At 40.4% G+C, this 21,784-nt stretch overlaps 1 protein-coding gene across 9 annotated transcripts in view; it reads left to right on the top strand.

Moving 5' to 3' along the window:
• RAPGEF4 (Rap guanine nucleotide exchange factor 4) overlaps window positions 1–21,784 on the top strand; it is a 290,928-nt gene that overhangs the window by 118,580 nt on the left and 150,564 nt on the right. Inside the window, exon 1 of one of the 9 annotated variants that reach the window (XM_058713874.1) lies at window positions 6,769–6,924. The exons of the other annotated variants lie outside the window; for them this stretch is intronic. The gene's annotated coding sequence lies outside the window, so the exon portion shown is untranslated. Of the gene's footprint in view, window positions 1–6,768; window positions 6,925–21,784 lie in introns of those variants that run through there. 9 annotated transcript variants of the gene reach the window in all.

The raw sequence follows: 21,784 nt of genomic DNA, 5'->3' as shown, positions 1-21,784 counted from the left end.
CATAACCCCAATTAAACCAATTGCCTTGAGTACAGTTCAACATGGTGAAAGTCAAATCTGACTCCCCAAAGCCTTGGAAGGCAATGAAAGTCTTTACTGAAAATTTCTTGAGGAGTCAGCCATGAACAAGAAGGGGAACTAATCCCAGAACACATAGCCAGATTTCCTAAAAATTGTTTATATATGTCTTTCTCCCCAAAGTCTGGCTTCTCATGGCAGCCATCAATTTACAGATGCTCCTGACTTAGGGTGGTTCACCTTAATGATTTTGTGACTTTACAATCATGTGAAAGCAATATGCATTCAGTAGAAACCAAACGTTGAATTTTGACTTTTGATCGTTTCCCAGGCTAGGGATAGGCAGTACCATATTCTCTTGTGATGCTGGGCTCCCAGTTGCCATGTGATCACAAGGGTAAATAACCAATACACAAGGGTAAATAACCAAAACACATCCTGTGTTTCACTTTCAGTAAAGTAGGCAATAAATTATATGAGATATTCAACACTATATTATAAAACAGGCTTTGTATTAGATGATTTTGCCCAACTGTAAGCTAATGTAAGTGTTCTGAGAACGTTTAAGGTAGGCTAAGCTAAGCTATGCTGCTCAGTAGGTTAGATGTATTAAATGCATTTTCAACTTCCATTGGGTGTATTAACCTGTTGATAACTTACGATAACCCTATCATAAGTTGAGGAAGATATATATACTCTTTTTCTGTCCTCCTTCTCTGCCTCTTCCCCTGCCCCCATGTGAATTCACCTTATCTTACTCCTGTCTGTCTGATCTTATTCCTTCGTAGGTAGAACAGACTAGTCCATCTTGATGTCTGTCATTTTCCTCCCACCCCTTACCTCAGTCAGCACAAGTCATAGATAGTTCAGCAGGGAAATCATTCTGAGTGAGAGGAAGGCATTGCAAATATTGGTGACTTAATACATACATATTTTTTAAGTTGTCCATTTGTGTACATCCCTTCCATCTTTCCACAGGTTAAAATAGAAGAGCTTTTTCCCTCCCCTGATTTCTCCACCTGTGTTCTACAGCTCATTCACCTCCATCTTTATGGGTTGCTTGCTTTATGCACACTTTATTCTATTTGCTATAACTTTCACCTTTTCATCTCTAGTGGATCCTGTTCATCAGAGTGTACTGGGACTCTACCTGCTCCAATCTTAAAAGAAAAAAAAAAAAAGATACAATAAAACCTTTATCTTCCCTACATACTCTTTAATCTCCCTTTTTCTCCCCTTTTATAGCTAAACTTCCCAAAGCGATAGCCTACATTTCTTGGGTCCTTCCTTCCCCAAACACTCCTCAATCACTATGGTTTAAATTCTACCTCAGCCACTTCATGAAAGCCCCTCTAGCTAAAGTTGTCCACTGTCTACTTGTTCTGAATGTGAAGGGGATTCTGAGTCCTTAATCTTTCTACAGCATTTGACACCGTAGAATACCATCTTCTTTGAAATATAGTTTTCTTGTAGCTTCTTGGTGCTCTCCTACATTGTGGTCTCTGTGAGTTTATCTTTCTTTTTTACTTTTATTAAAATACAGGTGATATTCAGGGGCACTGTTCTTTTCTGACTTTGGGAGGAATAGGGTGGGAGTTCCATCCATTCCTGAGCCTTCTGTTAATATTTATATGCTGTTGACTTCCACGCTTGGGTCACACCAGCCCTCACCTAAGGAAGTAAGATAGGGATTTCTGCTTGGAAATCTCCTCCAAACTAAAGTGGGACTTGACCCCAGAATGGGGCATTCAGGAGAGAGGCCTCTTTCTCTGACCCACCGCATTAATTTGCTAATAAATTACTCTCTCTCCCAAGCACTTCCCTCAAAGACACCTCACCATCATTATCTATTCTGTTATATTGATCTGCTTTGGGGCCGAAACACTAACTCTGAAACCTTCTTACATTCTTTCTTACTCTATTATTTATAGATAAACTTGATGGAAATTATCCCTCTAATTAAACCAAAGATTTGGAACTCAAAAGCCTTTTTTGTCCCATAACTGGTTATTAAAATAAAAAGTGCTTTGCCTTTCTGTGTTTTGAATTAAAAAAAAAAAAAAAAAGTCTACTTAGCCACTCAGTTGGCTTCTTTGTTTCCTCCAGGTCTTTTTGTGTCCTTGAGGTAATCGAGTGATCCTGGAGCAGTGCAGGGGGTCAGCAGGGCTAGTGGGGCAAGGAGACACAGAGCCTTTAATATTTTAACCTACACTGGAAAGCAAAAGGTAAATGAGTCTGTTTTACTTGTGGTCTGAGGAGTCATCCAAGAGAAAAGACTTTTAAGCCTAAACACGAACGTTCACGGAAGTACCCCTTTGCTTTTATAAAAACAGATTCCTCATCATCTGAAACTGTACCTATGTCACTTTAAAACCAGAAATGATGGGAAGAGTCTAATTTTTTTTTAGCACTGTGGGAGTAAAATAGATTTGCAACTGAGGACATGGCCATGTGCAAGTTGTGGTCAAAAAGAGAACTAAATCTGCTAGCCTTGTTCAGTTTTACCCTGATCAAATGGGCACAGACTAATGTTCATCCAGGCCAGCCTATAAAGGCAAAGGGGTAAATATTTAAGAAATTCTTTTGAACCTTTGAATTCTAACTATATTTTGGAAAGGTTTCATGTGACATGGAAGAAGTCTAGTGGCTTAGGACAGAAAAATAAATATTTACATTGCTTATTTAACATATTTAAAGCTATTTTGTTGAAGAATATAGGATATATGTTAACTATAATGAGAAAAAGAAAGCGGAACACTTTTCATAAATTCACATCGGGTCGTACCTAAATTAATCCGAATTTTAACTGTTAATCGATGACCGAGAAACTGGAGAAGGTGGGGCATGCTTCAGTTGTTGGGCTCTTATCATCCAGGCATGCAATTGCATTTTGAACAGATTGGAATCAAATGAACAGATTATTGGGCCACCTAACAAAACGGGCATCCCAGTAATCAATATCTGAAATAATAAAAACATGAATTAAATGTTTTTTGATCAATATTATTCACACAACTCATATCCTTAATGATAATGCTTAACTGAAAGACAGACCTTTGCTTCAAGGTTCACTTGCAATCCTCAGAGAACTCTAAATTTGTTTTGACATCCCAGTGCTTCTGGAAAATATGAGTCCTGTATTTCATTTTGTGGAATTAGAGTGGACTGCATAATAACGTGCTCTTACATAACACAGACCATCTCTACTTTTTCATTCTAAGTTTTAAAAAGAGAAATGTGGAGGGGCACGCAGAGTGGGAGGAGCCTTGGAACGGAGTGAGGAGCTAAGTGTATAATTCTGTCCTGTCAATGGTGCTCGTAATTCTTTTACATAGATATGTGTATTTATTTTGAGGGAGAGAAAGAGTGAGCATGAGTGGGAGAGGGGCAGAGAGGGAGACAGAGAATCAAAAGCAGGCTCTGCACTGTAAGCGCAGAGCCCGACTCGGGACTCGATCCCACAAACCATGAGATTATGACTTTAGCCAAAATCAATAGTCTGACCCTTAACCGACTGAACCACTCAGGTGTCCCGTGCTCATACCTTGCTTAAAGCATTAATTTGTGCAGAGATCTGAACACGGCAGGCAGCTATTTGTCTGAAGCTGACATTTCTGTTCATTTAGAGGACAGAATTATGGTCCAGCTTCATCATAACTAAGTGGAGTCCTATAGTTTTTCCTAATCTAAAAGAGGAGAATGTAGGAAGGGCTTCAAACTCTTTAAACAAACAACTAAATTCTAAAATTCGGTGTTGGAACAAATATAAGCTTATATTAAGTCACATTTGGAGCACCGCAGAAGGAAAGACCTGTGGATGTGGTCTTCCCAAAATAGTAGCATCAGGGCAAATCTGTCAGCGTCCTCACTCAGCTCATTCTGCAGCGGAGAGGCATGTGGAGCTACACAGACGGACGACTCGTCTCTCCCTCGCAAAATGAGTCCTACGTTTTTCAGGCCATTCTAGGCCTCTGGGGAGGACGGCAGTTCGTCCAGAGACCTAGACAATGCTGCAATCATCCACATATGTCATTTTGCCTTAGAACTAATGGTGATCTTCCACAGGAGCTCCTGATGTTTGTTCAGAAATCAGAGTGTAGGTGGCTGGAGAACCATTTTGACTACAACAGTTGAGAGCTGGTCCAAAGTTGGAATAAGACAGAGGCTACCTTATACTGCCCCTGACCAAGTACCATTCACAGCATAAAATCAAGATTTTATTTTATTGTGTCATTTTTGAGACATAACAAACACTGCATTCCCCAGCTAATCGTATTAGCCAACTAATTTCTTTCAGGAGTGAGAAGAGGTTCTATAATATTTGTTCTTTGAGATGTTCCTCAGTCTTGGAGGGGCTGGCATTTTACCCCGTGTCCCTTTAAGCTATCTGTGTGCTTGTTTCCATTCATTCATTGACTCTTATTGTGTACCAGCCATTATTCTAGGCATGATCTGTAGAGCAGTGAGCAAGACAGATTTATGAGAATGGTAAAGTGTTCACCCAAGAAAGCCTCTTCAAAAGGCACTTTTATTAGCACAAGAGCTTAGTATCATCACTTTATATTGTCCATAGCTCATGTGGAAAAGGAAAATTTTCTTTGTCTAAATCATAGGAGGTTTTGAGTCCTTTGTTTTTAAAGTCCCAGGAACACTTCTTCAACTTGAGACTACCCAAGGCCATCTAAGTGACACAACCTAGGTCTCATCTTTGTTACTTATTCTTTAATGTGAATGGCACTTGAAAGGGCTTAAAGTAGCCTACGTGAAGAAGAAGGGCTCTTCAGATAATTTTTTTCTAAAAGCAGAGATATCTACTTTTGACCCAGATGAATGTCCTGACTTCTAAGTTTTTGCACACTTCAGAAAGGCTTGACCTCCTGCTAAATAAAGTGTTTGTCAAAAAATGAAAAATAACACAAGGAAAAACAGCCAGTCAAGGGCCTGGCATCTGGTAGGTGCTTAGTAAGTGTTTATGGTACCAAATCTGAAGCCAACCAAAAACTTATCCGGAAGCCAAAGGTTAAGTTAAAAAACAAAACTGGCTTTCTTCTCCTCTATGAGAATCTCTAGAATGATTCATTTCCTTTTCTGTAAAGTGTGAATACTAATCCTTAGCTCATGGATTTTTAGGGAGCCTAAGTGAGATAAAACGGGAAAGCTCTTCATAAACAATTAAATTCTTTTCAAATAGAAAGTTTATTATGAGAAAAAAAAAAACAAGCCTGAAGCCTTGATAAATTCATTTATGTATTGTGTTCTCGTGAATAGCAACAAGTTAAAAAACAAACAACTAATATGCGCTATTTTGACCCTCCCCAATGAAAATATTAGAAATCTTTTTGTTGGAGCACCTGGGTGGCTCATTCGATTCAGCATCCGACTTCAGCTCGGGTCATGATCTCACGGTTCGGTTTGTGAGTTTGAGCCCACATCAGGCTCTCTGCTGTCAGCATGGAGCCCACTTCAGATCCTTTGTCCCCCTCCCTCTGCCCCAACCCCTATGGAAATCATAGGAAATCAACCCCGCTCATGCGTGTTCTCTCTCTCTCTCCCTCAAAAATAAACATTTAAAAAATATATATATTTTAAAAGTTCTTTCCCTATGGGTAATTTTATACCTGTATATTTTGAGGAAAATAGTAGAAAGCAAAGGAAGGCCAACATCTTGAAAAGAGTTAATGCTAGATTTTGTGTATTGAAAATCACAAAAAATTGGTCTCTGGTATTTAGATATCTTCACCCATGTCACTGTGTGGGGTATATAGGACTAGGGAGTGTGTTCAGAACAACTCGACTCAATCTTCAAGTTGTAAGCCCAGTCACTAAGCCATTTGATCCCTCACTGCATCTGGTGACTTTTACTAAGTTGAGCCATGCAAAATTGCTAATATTCAACCACTTTGGGCCTACAAAAGTGGCAATTGCATATATTCAGCCTAATGTCATTCTATTTCTGTTCTTGCATGGGGATTCTTTTGTTTATCTGTTCAGTCTGATATAGACAGCTAGAGGGTAGGGATTATGTCCAATATCTAAATTGAAGCCTGGAAGTCTGAGCTCACACAATATAAAATATGAAAAGAATCCATAAAATATCTTTTCACCTGAGCTGTAGATACTATTTCGGACACCCTTCATGGAGACAATGCAGTGGAAATCATAGGTGTTTAATAGCTGGGGACGCCCTAAAGGTGAACTCCTCGCTCCCAGGGAATGATCAGCTCAAACTAGGAGCCATCCTGGAAACTCTGGTACCCCGGGGGTACTGCACTCCCCTGGAATCACCTCCTCATCTCTTATTCCCACTTCTTTCCCACCTAGCCTCCCTATGCTGTCACGGCTGCTTTTGCCTGAGCTTACCAATTAGAGGGATTGAGAGTATCTGCTGCACTGCTTTTTAAGCCTTTTCTATGGTATCCCCTAGAATGGCAGCCCAAAGTAGGAATGCATTTTACATCAGGACCCTGTACACTATGCTGTATTACATATGTATGTGGCTGGTGTATTTATATCTATATCTTGTATATATATTACCAAGCCAGTTCCCAATTTTGAGAAGCTGTCCAGAATATCTTTTTTGAAATTAGGGTCCAATTAAACTTGTGGAGACTTTAAAGCTTCATGGGAGAGGGAAAAAAATGCCAGCTCAGTCTTTAAGCTTTTTATCCCCCTTAAGCAGCTGTGGCCTGTATCGGTTTATGTCAGGATTTGTTTTCCTATTCCTGTTTTTGAGCAGCCACAACCTTGGAGACGAGCTCTAAGATGGGGCTATGGCTTCAGTTACAAAGTTCTGAAACCCATATAATTAATTCTAGATGGTAATGGCTCATTTCAGTTGCTGTGGAATGTCTTAGAGTGACCAGGAATATCACCAGCATTCTGCTTTTATACGCATGGATATAGCCGGTGAGGTTATTTATCTTTTGCCTGTTTCTTATTCCTAAAATGATTTTATGATTTTATCCTATCTATAAGTTGATATTTAAGTCCATAAAAATCCTGTGTAAAGCCATCAAACTGAATGTATATTAAGGATTATGCTATTTGGATGAGCAGCTTGGGAATATTTAGGTTTTGATCAAAACCTTTGAAATGTTTTCAAAAGAGCTGTAGCACCTTTTGCTTAATTTAAAAATTTGGTATAAAACGTGTATATTTATTTCTATTAGAATAAGAAAAATAAACGCCACTTCCCAGCCTTGGGATTCAGATAACTTACCTAAATGTGGCTTGGCCAGTGGCCCACTGCTTTTAATTCACAAAAAGCCACATATATTTTCTTTTAAAAAATTTTTTTAATGTGTATTTATTTTAGAGAGAGAGAGCACGAGTGGGGGAGGGACAGAGAGAGAGAGAGAGAGAGAGCGCGCGAGACAGAATCAGAAGCAGGCTCCAAGCTCTGAGCTGTCAGCACAGAGTCTGACACAGGGCTCGAACTCACAAGCGGTGAGATCATGACCTGAGCTGAAGTCTGACACTTAACCGACTGAGCCACCCAGGCGCCCCTCACATATATCTTCTAAGGCGAAAAAAAGAGACAGTTACTTCTCCCTATAAGGTTCCATCATTATCAAACCAGACTGTATCATATCTGAAACCCTGCTAATTTGCAGGAATTAGAGACATCAATAAGACTTTTCTTATTCGAGTTTCAGAATGTTGCTCAAAAGGGAAACTTGTGAATTCACTCGCCTTCCATTTTTCCTGATTTTTGAGGTGTGGAGTGTCAAAACAGCAGAGTGTTTTGATGGGTATTGGCACGTTGTCTGCCGGAGAGAGAGCTGACTCAAGTGAAATGTGGCAGTCACAGGACATCGCTTTTCAAGAACTTGGAGAAATGCCTCCCAGAGTCCAGGGTTAGATGGAGTGTTGTGGAGGGTGAGGCACAAAATCTAGATGATTTATCTCAGCTTCTGACCCATTTTATATCCTTGAGTAAATCACTTAATCCTTCTGTGCCTAGGCTTTCAGTTGTAAAATGGAACTAAGGTCCCCATTTCCTAGACCTCATTTGAAGGGATATTATACATTGACAAAAAGAGGAAACAAATTGCTCTTGGCACTGAAGGAAATTCCACAGGGGAGTTGCAACGGTTTTTTTGAGATGGTAGCATTATGGAGATAAGCAAATGATCATCCAAGGCAAATATATATTAAAACGAGGGTAAGTCCTTCAGATCCAAAAAAACATTTCTTGTGAAGGTAGTATATTCCAGGCACTTTCCCATTTACTCTTCCATGGTTCTTTAATCCTCCCAGTCAGGAGGGCTGGGCGGCAGTTGGTTAGGGTCCTATTACTGGTTTTATAAATAAAGAAACTGAAGCTTAGAGAAGTTAATCAGCCTGTTTGAGCCATACAACAGGAGAGAAGCAGAGCCCAGGAGCAAGTCTTCTGGTGCTGGGTCCCATATCCTTCTCATTACACACCACCTACCTTTGAGGTGACATGAAAAGATGTGAGAACTAAAATCACATAAATCTAAAATCCAATTTCTGAGACACCTGGGTAATTCAAATACCTGTATTTAGTTTCTAAATTGTAACTTAGTTTCTACAGTCCTTCTCTCCTGGAATCAACTATACCTCTCTAGTGTATAGATTATCAACTTGTTTCAGCTTTATTGTTTCTACCAAATATATGTTAACTGTTAAATGGTTTTTACTGGTACTTTTAGTCCCTGTTAACACAACTCTTCAGAGGCATATATGTGCAAAGCTAGGATTCTTTTTGAAAATATATGACTGACTGGCTTCTGGTGAGCAATCGTAGCAGCATTGTTATGCCTGTCTTTACAATTTACAACTTTTAGGTTAAGGAACTTTTTAAGCCATCTGGATGGCCTGCTAGTTGCCAAGCCCTGGTTGTGTATTTCTTATAGTGTAGGATTTAATACTCATGGGGGTTCTGTTGCAGTCATACTGTCCTGCGCAAAAAAGTAAAAGCTGTTGTGTCACCAAACATGCCCTCTCTTTGCCATGAGTTAGAGATTATGTTTTTGAAATCTTGTCCGAGAGGCTGAACAGCTGAGGAAATTCTTGCTTTTCTTTCCAGCTTCCCAAGCAGCAGCGGTGTTGCCAACCCCACCTCACTTAGGCTCTCGTTGTCTATGAACAGTTCAGACTGACTGGAACACGTTTATTGAATGCCCATTCCTTGGGTGCATTAGTCAAATGCCATTGATTGTTATAATACACCACCAGCTCAGGGAAGGTAATGGGGCTCTTTAATTGGAGATGCTACTTTAGAGGACAGAGTGTAAATCATTGAATACAAAGTCCAATGATTTTTTCCACAGTGACTACAATGTGTCTATGATTGCACCCTCAATATAGTCAGACAAAAGAGGAATGGCTGATATTCAAGACTAGGCATTGGGAGACTCCTAAGAACTCTAAGATTCGTCCTATTTTCATCTTGTCTTGAAATATTCTCACGTGTCCTACTGAAACCTTGGTTCAGAGGGATGCTACTGTGTGTGTGCATACATGTACATTTAAGATGACAATTAAAATTTAAAAGAATTTGTTAGAGAATACTCTGGAAGCCAAGACATCTCAACTGTCTTCCATTCGTTACAAATACGGTCCTGGGACCGTATTTTTTAGAAAATATCAGAGCGGCTCCAGGTCTTTCCTCCTTAGCCCTTCAGCTGCTACCTTTTCTTTCCTAATTCAACAGTCACACAGCTGAAGATATGTACAAGTGCGATGATATAAATCTTTATTTATAAAGATTTCCTTGCTGCCATTGAGTTTAAAGAGAAGAGTTTAAAGTCCAGTCCAAGACCCAGATGACAAGCCACTCCCTACTCCAGACAAACCTTCCTCTTCCAGGCTTTCTTTATACCTTGTCGGGCTATGACACCAATTAGACCCAGCCCTCTTGCACACTTCGGTGTGCCTCTCAGAGTAAAGACCTCTCCCTCTGCCCTTGCTGCCTGCATCCTGGAATACACCTAGCCAAGGGCTGGTCTGAATCTCTTTCTTTGTGACTGTTCTTAAGACCCTGGGGAGCATTAGGTATGAAGGACCTTCTGTCTTGGGAGAGCAGTGACTCTACTAACTGTTGTGAAGATAGTGCTGTTTAATTCCAAACATATTAAAAACCTGCAGTGTGAATAGATCCTCATTATTTTTTGTTCTCTTTTTGTTTTTGCTCTAAGATGATCCCTAAGAATAGAGGCAAATAGACTGAGAAACCTTGTCTGTGACCCCTCCGTGACTCAGCCAGCATTGCAAATTGGCTGTGGGAGTTGGGCTTTGGATTTGTTAAAACAAATTACTGAAGTTGGTGCTCTTTGCATTAGAATCTGCACTTGGCAATGAATTAATTCCACACCCACCTTGTGTGAAGAAACAAAGCATAAGGTTAGAGAGGCAGGGACACATAACTAGAGATGGAGAGGTGACGCTTGGGCTCTGATCCCACAATCATTTTTGTCTAGGTTCTTCCCTCCCAGTTTCCCTCAGTCATTTTCTTTTCTCTTTGTCCTGCTTGTGCCCAAAGTGAGGATGAATGGTTGCTGATGGGCCCATTCACATTCTCATCTTTTCCTTATATCAAGACATTCTAGTGTCCATATGAGGTTGGATCCAGAAGGATTCTGTGTGTGGCAGCTGCAGGACACCTATTTCTACTTCGTCCATTTCCAAGAAGGACCAAAACCACAGCTGGGGCACATAGCGACTTTCCATCTTTTAACTTTTTTTTTTTTTACAATGAGAATGTATTATTTGTGAAGTTCATTAAATATATATATAAATATAGGAAAGTTGCAGCTAAGTTTTCTGGGAAGAGCACACTGAATTGCTTCCCAAAGAGAGTGTTCAGGAAACCAAAGGTGGGCGTAATGGAAGTTTTTCTTTTTTTGTTTTGGTAGTGGTTGGTCTATTTTTATGATGGATCAGGAGAGAGGTTTTTTTCCATACTTTTCGGGAAACATACCTGCTCAGCCTGCAGATGAGCCAGGCATTGTACATAGCTGGCCAGGGCGGCCCCCTACCTGCAGATTGAATGGAGTGGGGGAATCTCATGCCCATTTGCTGACTGGAACCAGAGAGTCCATCATTAAAGATGGGTGAACATAACATGTTACTCAGGTGCTACTGTCCACACCCCTTCCCTGCTGCCTCCAGAGCTTTGGTGAACTTAGAGCTCAGGGTAGCTTAGGGAGGTGCAGAGGTCAGGGCTGTTTTTAGTTTTCATGGGAGCCTGTGCACTATAAAAAGTGCTTCTCTAGGCTACCAGCCACCAGACATGGCACCGCATCTTCCTTGACCTGAGAGTGACCGCCCATAAATGCACGTTGTATGGTAGTTAATTGTTTCTATGTCCGTCTTCCTTTTATCCTGTTAGTTCATTCGGGGCGGGAGTCGTGTTTTGTCCATCTCTATTTCTAGTACCCAATACAGCGCCTGACAGCTGATGCTCAAGAAATGACTGTTGTATGAATGATGTAAGGTCTGAACTTCAAACAACTGATTTATAAATGCGCTTATGAGAACTGGGGTTTTCCTATGGTTGGATATTAGGGAAAGGCCTAGAAACACAACCGTTAAAAACTGGTATGGCTAAATCCAGTGTTTTTGCTTTGGAACAAACAGCCTATGTTCAAATCCTGGCACCTCTACTCACTAGCTGATGACTTGAGTAAGTTCCTTAACCTCCCTCTTCCTCAGTTTCCTCATCTGTAACCTACAGATACCAAAATTATCTACCTCCTGGTCTGGTGGTTAGGATTCAGTGAGACAATTAATGCAAAGCTTTAACAGCAGGACACACAGACAAGTTCATTTCATTGTTCATTCTTAGCCATTGTTATTATTCAGAACCTTTAACATGGGAATCATTCTAGTTGGTCAAGTTTTCTGAAAACCTGTTGTATACCATAGTGTTTCTTATTTAACTAATTTAGAGATATAGCTTTTAAAAATGGCTTCTACTTCCCAAAACAGTATAATGAACATCCTAATCTTTAACTCCGGAACGTTATCATAAGCAATCATTATTATCCCGTGCCTAACACAGGAATAAGTGCCCCAGCTTGTAGGTACGTGTATGGTTGACAGGCTTTTCTGCTCTGCTTTTTGAGTTCTTCTGTCTGACCTTCCTCAATGGTCAGCTCTCAACGGCCTACTTTTAGTACCTTCTCTCACCGTTAGAATTTTCTTTTCTAATATGCTGTACTCTGGGGAATCAAAGCATATTTTAATTATATATAAATAAGAGTGACTTGATGGGGCTCTTAATGAGCTTTCTCATGACAAAAGTGAGTGATTTTTGCAGTTTCCAAATTGGTTATCTCCTATTTGTCATCAATATTCCATATATTTATGACAGATGAAGTCTTGCCAGACACGAAAAAGTTATTGTTCTATTTTCTGTCCTACAGTTTTAACTGGAATTCAACATAATGCCCTTGGGCTGGGGCTCTTAGCACTTCCTCTAAACAGAAGGAAGCAGCCTGTGCTCCCGGGTGCAAGTCCTAGATCAGCACTTGATTTCTTTTTTTTTTTTTTTTTTTAAATTTTTTTTTTCAACGTTTTTTATTTATTTTGGGGACAGAGAGAGACAGAGCATGAACGGGGGAGGGGCAGAGAGAGAGAGAGGGAGACACAGAATCGGAAACAGGCTCCAGGCTCCGAGCCATCAGCCCAGAGCCTGACGCGGGGCTCGAACTCACGGACCGCGAGATCGTGACCTGGCTGAAGTCGGACGCTTAACCGACTGCGCCACCCAGGCGCCCCTTGATTTCTTTTCTAACAAGGACAATAAGACAGAATCTCACTTGTCAGTAGGGCTTAAATGAGATAGTACTTTCTCTTATGTTAACATATACTTGGTTACTGCAAAATGCGAAAATTGTGTTATTAGCATTAGTGGTACTCCAACATGTTTGCAGGGTTTTTTATGTATTTCCGTGGATCTGCATGGAGAGAGAATACTATGCATGCCTTATCGGAGAAATTCATCAGTGGCCTTTAAATGAAGTACCTTCGTTTAAAACATTTTATGAAACCATTGTGAAGCTCCTGTCTGGTGGATGATGGAGGAAGGTGGGGGAATGGGTAATGAAAATGCCACCCTGTGGTGTTCAGTAAGCTGAGACGAGGGGGAGAAATCCCTTTTTCTCATGGATTTGGCCCGTAAGCTCTTTTGTACATACAGATGGGAAAGTGTTAAAATACGTATGTGGTGTGTTCATATATTTTAATAAGGAGCCGTTGATAAGTAGATCTGGTAATTTTTTGTAAATTTATATTAAATTTCTCAAATTAAATTTATTAAGTTTATTTCTGGGCTAATCTTCTGTCCCGGTGTGCACAGTATGAAATGCTTTGAGATTATTTAACTAATGTTCTTTTTCTCAATTTTGAATTTATTTTGCTATCTCTCTCTGTCTCATATTCATTTCCTAATCTCTTTAAACCTCTGTGGTTATCCACCTGGAATGAATTCCTCTTTGGAGTCCCATGTTCTCTGTGGGTAGCTAACCCCATGGTTGCCTTCAGAATGGGCCCAGTTTTGCCTTTATTATTCAGTTAATGGGCCCCACTTAGGGCATGTTTTACTCTGTTGCTTAACAGAGTGCAGGAACTTTAGAGAGATGACTAGGACAAAAATTCATGTTATCTGAAAGACAAGGAGACCTAATTTAAGCCACAAAGAATTTCAAAAAGTACCTTGTGAAGCTACTGGAGGAGGAGAAGGGTGGAGGCCATGTGCTATGAGAGAAGCATATGGAATTCAGAATCTCAAGACCTGCATTTATACGTTGGTCCTGCAGTTCATAACTGTGTGAGTCACTTCATCTCAGAGACTCTGTTTCTCCATCGACAAATGTGAGGATAGGATAATATCTGTTATATCTATATTCTAAAGCTGAATAAAGTTTAAGTGAGAGGCAACACCACTGTTAGGAAGCCAGACTCTAGATCCAGGAATTCTGAAGTGCTGTCTTCTTGGAGCATTAGGGCCATTTTCCTACATTCAGTTGCTTCAGGTCAAATTATTGTGCTTCCTCATGTTACATCATTAAATTTTAAACTTGCCTTTTGATTGTCCACTGATTTGGAAGGATGGAGTGGGGCAGGGAAGCAGATGACCCAGTACATGGGGAGACATCAGGACTAGGTTTGTTTTAAAGCAGTGGGTTTTATCTGTAAAAAGAAGCTACCCCAACCTCAAGGACCCTGAGGCCACACCTGTTCTGCTAAAAGGTAAAAAACATTCAAATCAGAGATGGAGGAAGACTGTGAAAAGAAAGATCAGCTCCTTGGTCAGACATACGTCAGAAGAAGGAAAATAGGGCCTGTCATTAAGAAGTCTGCTGGGTAAATGCCTGGTGAAGTTTTTACCCAGATGTTTTCACTCTCCTAGATGTCTTTAGAAAAGGTGGGTTTGGTTAGAAGCCTACTGCAGTTAGCGGTATCTAAGGGAGGACTTCAGCCACAGAATCAATGCTCACATGGTTGTTAGGACCACAGAAAGCCCAACCCAAATCTAACTTCAGGCAGCATGAAAATGAGATGCAAAATATGGTATGGAAGAAGGCCAGAGTGTCCAGTCCTTCCTTAACTTGTATTTAGGTTAGTGAAAAGAACGAGCCATGTGTAAGAGTCAGTTTGGAGTAGAGGAGGGGAGTGATATATACAGTCAGCAAAATAATTGGACGCGTGGTGTTGGGACAACAGCTGGTACCAGACCAATTTTTGTCTTCATCGATCAGGCTTCTTCTAGTAACTAAACTGCCACCACAGCAATTTTGTTACAACAGTGACCTGTGATCACAGTGTTTAAATTCTACTCTACCCATGTAACTCCACCCCAGGACCAGGGAGCCAGCAGTGAGCTGTTAAAATGTATAAAGCCGTTCCTTGCTGGGAGGCCACTACGATAACAGTGTCTCCAAGTTGGAAGCCACGAAAACGGTTTGAAATATTTTACCTTCAGATACAAGACCTTAATCTCACGTTGACCTTGGACTGTAATTTGGATAACTAGCACTTTTATTCCCCATTTGCAGCAGGGAGGCAGATTGGTTAGAAAACCTGTGTTTGCAGTCAGTAGATAGTGTTCATGCATTGGAATTCCTGTCTTGGATTCATGTTTGTAATGTCAATGCTGAGTTTGCCCAGAAGACAGGCTTTTCCTTGAAGGAACTCATCCAAGATCCCTCTGGCTTCCTCATGCCACTGGGTCAGGCCGCACTTTCTTTTTCAAGCTTTACCTAGCTGCAGATCCAAAATCAATTCCCCCTTACATAAAAACTCTACATTTGCAACTGAGCCTTCCCTGTTCCATTCCTACCTTACTCTGGGAGCATTTTTAGAAAATATGGCAGCAGTGGTGTTCAGTGGGTCCACACCTAAAGGCCCCGAAAGAATTTGCAAGGGATCACGGCCCATTCGGAATGGTCACTGCCTTTGCTGTTCCATTTGTTAAATATTTTGAATATGGTCCCCATGATATGCCATCAGTTTTATCCGATAAAATACACATGCAACATACATCAGCTTAGCAGGCTTCAGTTTTTGATAAAAAGTGAGAAATTTATTTAGGAAATGTTGATGGAATTTGAAAATCATTTGCATTTTTCTTGCTTTACCTACTTTCTAGTGAAACTGAGCAGTAATTTGTAGCAAACCCTGTTGTTGCCCAATTCCATATACTTTGGCCTATTTCTGAATTCATCTGCAGCGGCAGTGGACATCTGCCCTTGGGCGTCTTCCTACCTCGAGCATCTGTGTCTCTCTGCTTTTGTCTGTTGAAGGATCATCACAGCCAACAAACTAACCAAAAATTGTCAAGGATTTGATGCCTCTGGGGTAGCATTCAACAGATAAGGGATGAGGGTTGGTGGATAAATACCCCAGCTTCCTCATCCCTCCCCAAGACCTTGTTGAGGTTTGTTCTACTCACTTCTTCAGTGGGTCCCCAGTGAGACGGAACCCCAGTTCCCCACAGTAGTAATCCACTCATTAATATGCCCATTATCCCCATTATTGGCTTTTCTCTCTTCCCTGCCTCACTTTCCCCACTTTCTTACATGTGCTTCCTGAGATCACCCCCCGAATATACTCTCTGAACCCAAGACCTTGTCTCAGGGTCTGTCTCAGTGGAAGCCAACGTAAGATACAATTTTTTCGTGGCATACCAGTCCTGGTTTCCAGTCTCTTGCCACCAACACCTCTAAATCTGCTAGAAATGCAAATCGATCAAGTTCTGCCTGAGTTCCAAACCTTAAATGGTTTTCTCTTGCCTCAGAATAGAATCTAAGATAGCTGTTGCAGCTTAGCGCCCTTGAGTGGCCTGGCTGCTTCTTCACTCCAGCTGCATCTGAGATGTATGATGTGAAGTGTTTTCCAGATGCTTCTACGGGGGGCTACTCTTCGTTTCTCATCTCTACCTCTGTCCCCCCAACCCCGACCTTATCTCTGCTTCCCTGCACTGCTGTTCCTCTGTCTGGGCTGTTCTTTCCCACTGTCTTATTTACCCACTCCTTCACATCCTCAGCTTCACAGGAACCTTCTTGGACCTTTCCAGCCTAGTCCAGTCTCTCCAACATGTGTTCTAGACTGTGCTTCTCCTTCAAGAGCTTTGCATATTTGCAATGATGTGACTTATTTTCAATGATGTATTTAATGTCTTTCTTTCTTTAGGCTAGGGATCTGCAAACAATTACAGGTTTATTGGAACACAGCCACACTCATTTGTTTTCCTGTTACGTATGGGTGCTTTGGGGCTACAATCAGAAAGTTGAACATTTGCAGCAGAGACCCTACTGATCAGCAACATTCTCAAATATTTGCTATGTAGACCTTTACAAAAATGTTTACCAATGCCTCCTCTAGGCTATGAACTCTGAGAGTGAAGTCTCTTGCTCACTTTTGTGACCTGGCACTCGACACAGTCCCTGACATGAACCAGCCATAAATAATTTTTTTTTTTTTTTTTTTTTACTATGTGACTTGAAATAAAGTTTCTATGAATGTTGCCTTTTTTCCTTCCTTACTATTTCCCCCTTCTTTTGTTAATTCTGCTTGTGCATGCGGCAATGCTACTCATAGCAGGTGAAACATTTCCAGACCTACAGATGATTATGTAGTACCACCTTGTAGCCCTTTATCAGGCAGAAGTCAGATTCCTGTCTCCATTGTGATGTCTACTAGTTTTATAGGCAATGCTTTTACTAAAGAGGTAAAGATTTTATTATCCCTTTTCTTTCCTTCTTTCTTTCTTTCTTTCTTTCTTTCTTTCTTTCTTTCTTTCTTTCTTTCTTTTCTTTTCTTTTCTTTTCTTTTCTTTTCTTTCTTTCTTTTTTGCCAGGTGTTTCAGACCATGTGGGGCATGATGTATACTATATAAAGTGTTTTCCAGATGCTTACTTGGTTGAAAAGAATCCCACTCCTAAGTTTTCTTGGGAAAGCATGCCCTAGCTAGATTTAATTTTAGAATATCAGTGTATAATGAAGTAAAGAAATACCATAGCTTTTATTTTAATGATACTGGGTGCAAAAACGTGCATGTCCCATGCTGCTGTTACCATTTTTCACATACAAATTTTATCATCTCACCCTTTTCTTAAAAAAATAAAAGGTAGTATTTCCCCAAGCATCTCTGTGATGCCTAGAGAGACTTCTTGAATCTGGTTTATGAACTTTCCTTTATAATCTTGTCTCCTGATGTTCTAGGATAGAGGATGTAAAACCAAGGCCTGTAGGCTACATTGAGACTGCTGCTTGTTTTTGTAAATAAAGTTCTGTTGGAACACATCTGCACTCATTTACTCACATTATTATCTATGGCTGCTTTTAGGTATAATGGCAGAAGTGAGTGGTTGTGACTGAGACTGTATGGCTTGTAAAGCCTCCTATATTTACTTGCTGCCCCTTCACGGAAGAAAATTTGCTGTTCCTTGCTTTAGGAAACTCCTTATATTGACCATGACCATCTGCTCTCACCATTTCCTGTGCTTGTCAAACTTTGTTGTGTCTCTGAGCCTTTGCACATACTGTGCCCTCTGTCTGGAAAAGCAGCCTCCATTTTCCTGCTTAGAAAACTCATGCAAGCTATCAATTCCCTGCTTGGTTTTCATCTCCTTCGTAAAACTTCTGTATTCCCCCAAATGCATTTTTTTTCTTTTCTGAGTTCCCATAGCACTTTGTACAGATGTGTGTCAGGAGTACTTATCATTGCTATTTGTATCATAATTTCTAGTTTTTTCTTTATCTCCTACTAGAGTATAAGCTGTAGAGGATCGGGTTCTATATCTTTATTCAGTGTATCCCCAGGTGCTTAGCAACAAATAGATACTGAGAAGTGGCTGATTAATATCAGAAGGTTGCCTGCTATTAACCAGTGCACAGGAAAGGTATGATGTTAATCAGAGACACACAGAACAGTCGGAGGAATTAAAGAATTTTTAACTTTAAAGTGTTTAAGAATTGGTTTTGGGAGTGCCTTAGTTGGTTAAATGTCCGACTTTGGCTCAGGTCATGATCTCATAGTCCATGGGTTTTATCCCTGAACTGACAGCTCAGAGTCTGGAGCCTGCTTCAAATTCTGTGTCTCCCTCTCTTGCTCTCTGCCCCTCCCCCACTCGTTCTTTTTCTCTCTCTCTCTCTCAAAAATAAATAAACATTAAAAAAAAAAAGAATTGTTTTTGTTCTACTTTTCCCCTTCCTGCCCTTACAGATGGAAAAAAAAAAAAGGAAGGGACTTGCCCAAGCTGACTGAGCAGCACCACCTCACAGAGACCCTATGGTGGGGGTTGACTAGACAGTGTGTTAATTGAGAGTTAACTGCTTAGTGACATCGTTAGTACTTATTTCCATGGTGAAGGAAGCAGGGAATTTGTTGGTGGGCAGAAAGTAGATCGGAGACTTTTAGTATTAGCTCCGTCTTTCATTTGCAGACAAATAAGTTGATTTTCTACCTCCCTCAGTTTTTACCTTTGGTAAATAAGGGTGATTCTGATTCCCTGATATTGTTTCTACCTTTATATGTCAGTGTTGAAAACTTGCTTTGAACCCACCATGGCCTTTGCAATAGCAGCTTTATGACCTGGCTTGCTATGACCAACTTAATATTTTTCTTCTCTTCTATGAAAGGTCAAATTCAAAATGGAGAGCAGCCTTTTTAAAGAGTTTCCCTCATGTGTCTGAGTAATGGTGATTTCATGTTGCTAGAGCCAGTTAACTGCTGGATGCTTCACACTCTCCAAGTGCCTAATGGGGGGAATTTGATCTGGCGAAGAGCCCAGTCGTCCATCTTCCTGAGGCTGGAAACCACTTATGGGGTGATAAGGATGAACTTTAATCGACTTCCTAGGCACCCCTTCCTTGAGGGAAAGAAGAGGAGAAAAGGAAAGGAAAGAGTGCGTGCTGACAAACAATTTCTGAGATTGATAGTTTGGACCTAATTTTAAATACCAATAAAATCATATTTGTCATGTCAAAGATCTATTTGAATGAAAACTCACAAACTAAAATCTGTTTTTTAATATTTATAAAGTTATAAGAGTTGTGGCACTGATTTTTTTTCCTTGAAGAGATCACATGACACTGTCCACTTTTAAGTTAATGGTCTTTTAACATCTTTGGGGGCATGTTTCATAACGAAAGAAATCCATTTTTTGCTGGATTTCCATTGTTAAGGTTTTGGCAATAGTACTTATGCATGGTAATAATGTCAGTAAAGAGGTCTTGTTTGCTTACAAACAGATTTCAATTGTTGAGAGACCAAATTATATCCTGTTGCTATAAACATGGGCAGTATTTGGTCTCTATTCATCAAGCTACTTTGTAATTAGGATTGCATCCAAATAACAAGTGCCTCTTCTCCCATGGAGGTCATTTCAACTTGCAATTTTCACTGATGGAACAAGGTTTCCTAAGAGGACATGTCTATGCACAAGCATGAGCTTTAATCAAATCTGTATGTATACATATATTCAGGCTAACCAGTGCATCTATGATTATGTCTAGCTTATTACTTTTTAGTGTCAGTCAGCAATAAAAGTTTTTAAATATGGATCGACATTTTGTAAAATTCAGGTCAAAGCCAATATTTAAACTTCTAGATAATAAATGGATTCTCTTAGCAGATTTTGTGAAGGAAAACCTACTATAGCTTGCAAAACTATTTAAGGTTGTTTGTATATATCTGGAGCTCTATCCACCAGGTTTTTGGAGAATGACCCAGGGAACATTGAGTATTTTTCTGTAGCCCTAAAAGAAAGAAGAAGGTATGCATGAATATTTTACAGCTGTCAAGCTAAAAAGCCACTAGGGCCAGCTCCTGCAGGATCGAGAGCAAGGCTTGAGCAACCATCACAGCGGTAAACAGTGAACAGAGGTCATGGAAGGAAGGAACTGAAAGTAATTTAGAGGGTTTTTATTTTGGCAGCTGAGGTTCTGACGCCAAATCCCTGATTTTGTCCTAGGAAAGCTGGTGGTGACATTTGTAGTGGCTCTATTTAAGGAGAGGAAGTTTGATGACTGATACGAGCCAAGGCTCAGAGTCAAGAATTGGATGACTGGCGACAGCCATTTCCACAGTTGTCCTTGGGGACCACTGGGAGACCTTTTGTTGCTTCTTCTGCCCTCTCTTAGGAAAGTCGATTTCTGGTCAGGCTGCACTATGGGAGACTCTCCACGCATTTTCTTCATAGTGAAGTTAGGCTTTGTATAAGTGAATCTTACTTTGAAGCGTGGTCAGTGGTTATTTTTTGAGGTATGATTTCCTCACTTCTGCGAATAAGGAAACCAGGGAGGGGGTTTAGAATATATTTAGGACTTCGTCCATGAGACTTCCTATTTTCAGGGCTAATCTACCCCACCTGTCAGTTCACTGGATGCATGTGACAAGGCACATGGAAATCTGAAATTCCGAGCGTCTTCAAACCAAAAGAGACCACTTCACATGAATTAGTGAGAAGCACGGAGTGAGTGCTTTGGGAATACCTCTGCAAATACTTTTCTTGTTTGGCTTTAGCCTGCAAGGGAACAATCTTATTTCACATTTCCTATTCTTTTACTCAGGACCGGATACATAATTTGTCTGGCATGAAATGAAAATATGGGGCCTTTGTTTAAAACTTATGAAGAGTTCCAAGATGATAGCAGAGCATTAAACTAAGCACAGGGCTCTTCTGGGGCTCAGGGTGGCTGTGTGGGTCACACATCCCTGAAGCCAGACTAGATTTATATCTTTTCTTATCTTTCTTATTTGAGATCTTACCTGCACTTTCAAAACATTGCCCTATGACATCTGATAGATACTGTATTTCAGGCACATGTCTCTTGGTGTTTTCTGATTTCACTCAGTCTCTTGATGTATATTTTGTGTCCCTTTCCTTCCTATTCCTTCTCCTCCTCTTTTTCCCTCTATTTATTAATTTTTAAAAATTGACTTTATTTTTTAGGGCAGTTTTTGCTTCACAGAAAAATTGAGGGGAAAGTGCAGAGATGTCTCATATGCCCTCTGCCCCAACACATGCACAGCATTCCCCTTCCCCACCCCCCCCACCCCTCCATGGTGGTAACATTTGTTGCCACTGATGAACCCCCACTGACCCATCATCCCCCAGAGTCCCTAGTTTATATCAGAGTTCACTCTTGCTGTTGTGCGTCCCATTAACTTGGACAAATGTATTCACCATTATGGTGTCATACAGAATATTTTCACAGCCCTAAACATCCTCTGTGCTCCTCCATAAAAGACCTTTCTTTAGAAGCTAGCCTTGATTTCTGATTTTATGTC

Source organism: Neofelis nebulosa, chromosome 2, assembly GCF_028018385.1.
Source record: "Neofelis nebulosa isolate mNeoNeb1 chromosome 2, mNeoNeb1.pri, whole genome shotgun sequence".
In the NCBI taxonomy this organism is placed as follows: Eukaryota; Metazoa; Chordata; class Mammalia; order Carnivora; family Felidae; genus Neofelis; species Neofelis nebulosa.
Note: the sequence above shows the minus strand (reverse complement) of the source record. Positions and strands in the feature narration are given on the sequence as shown.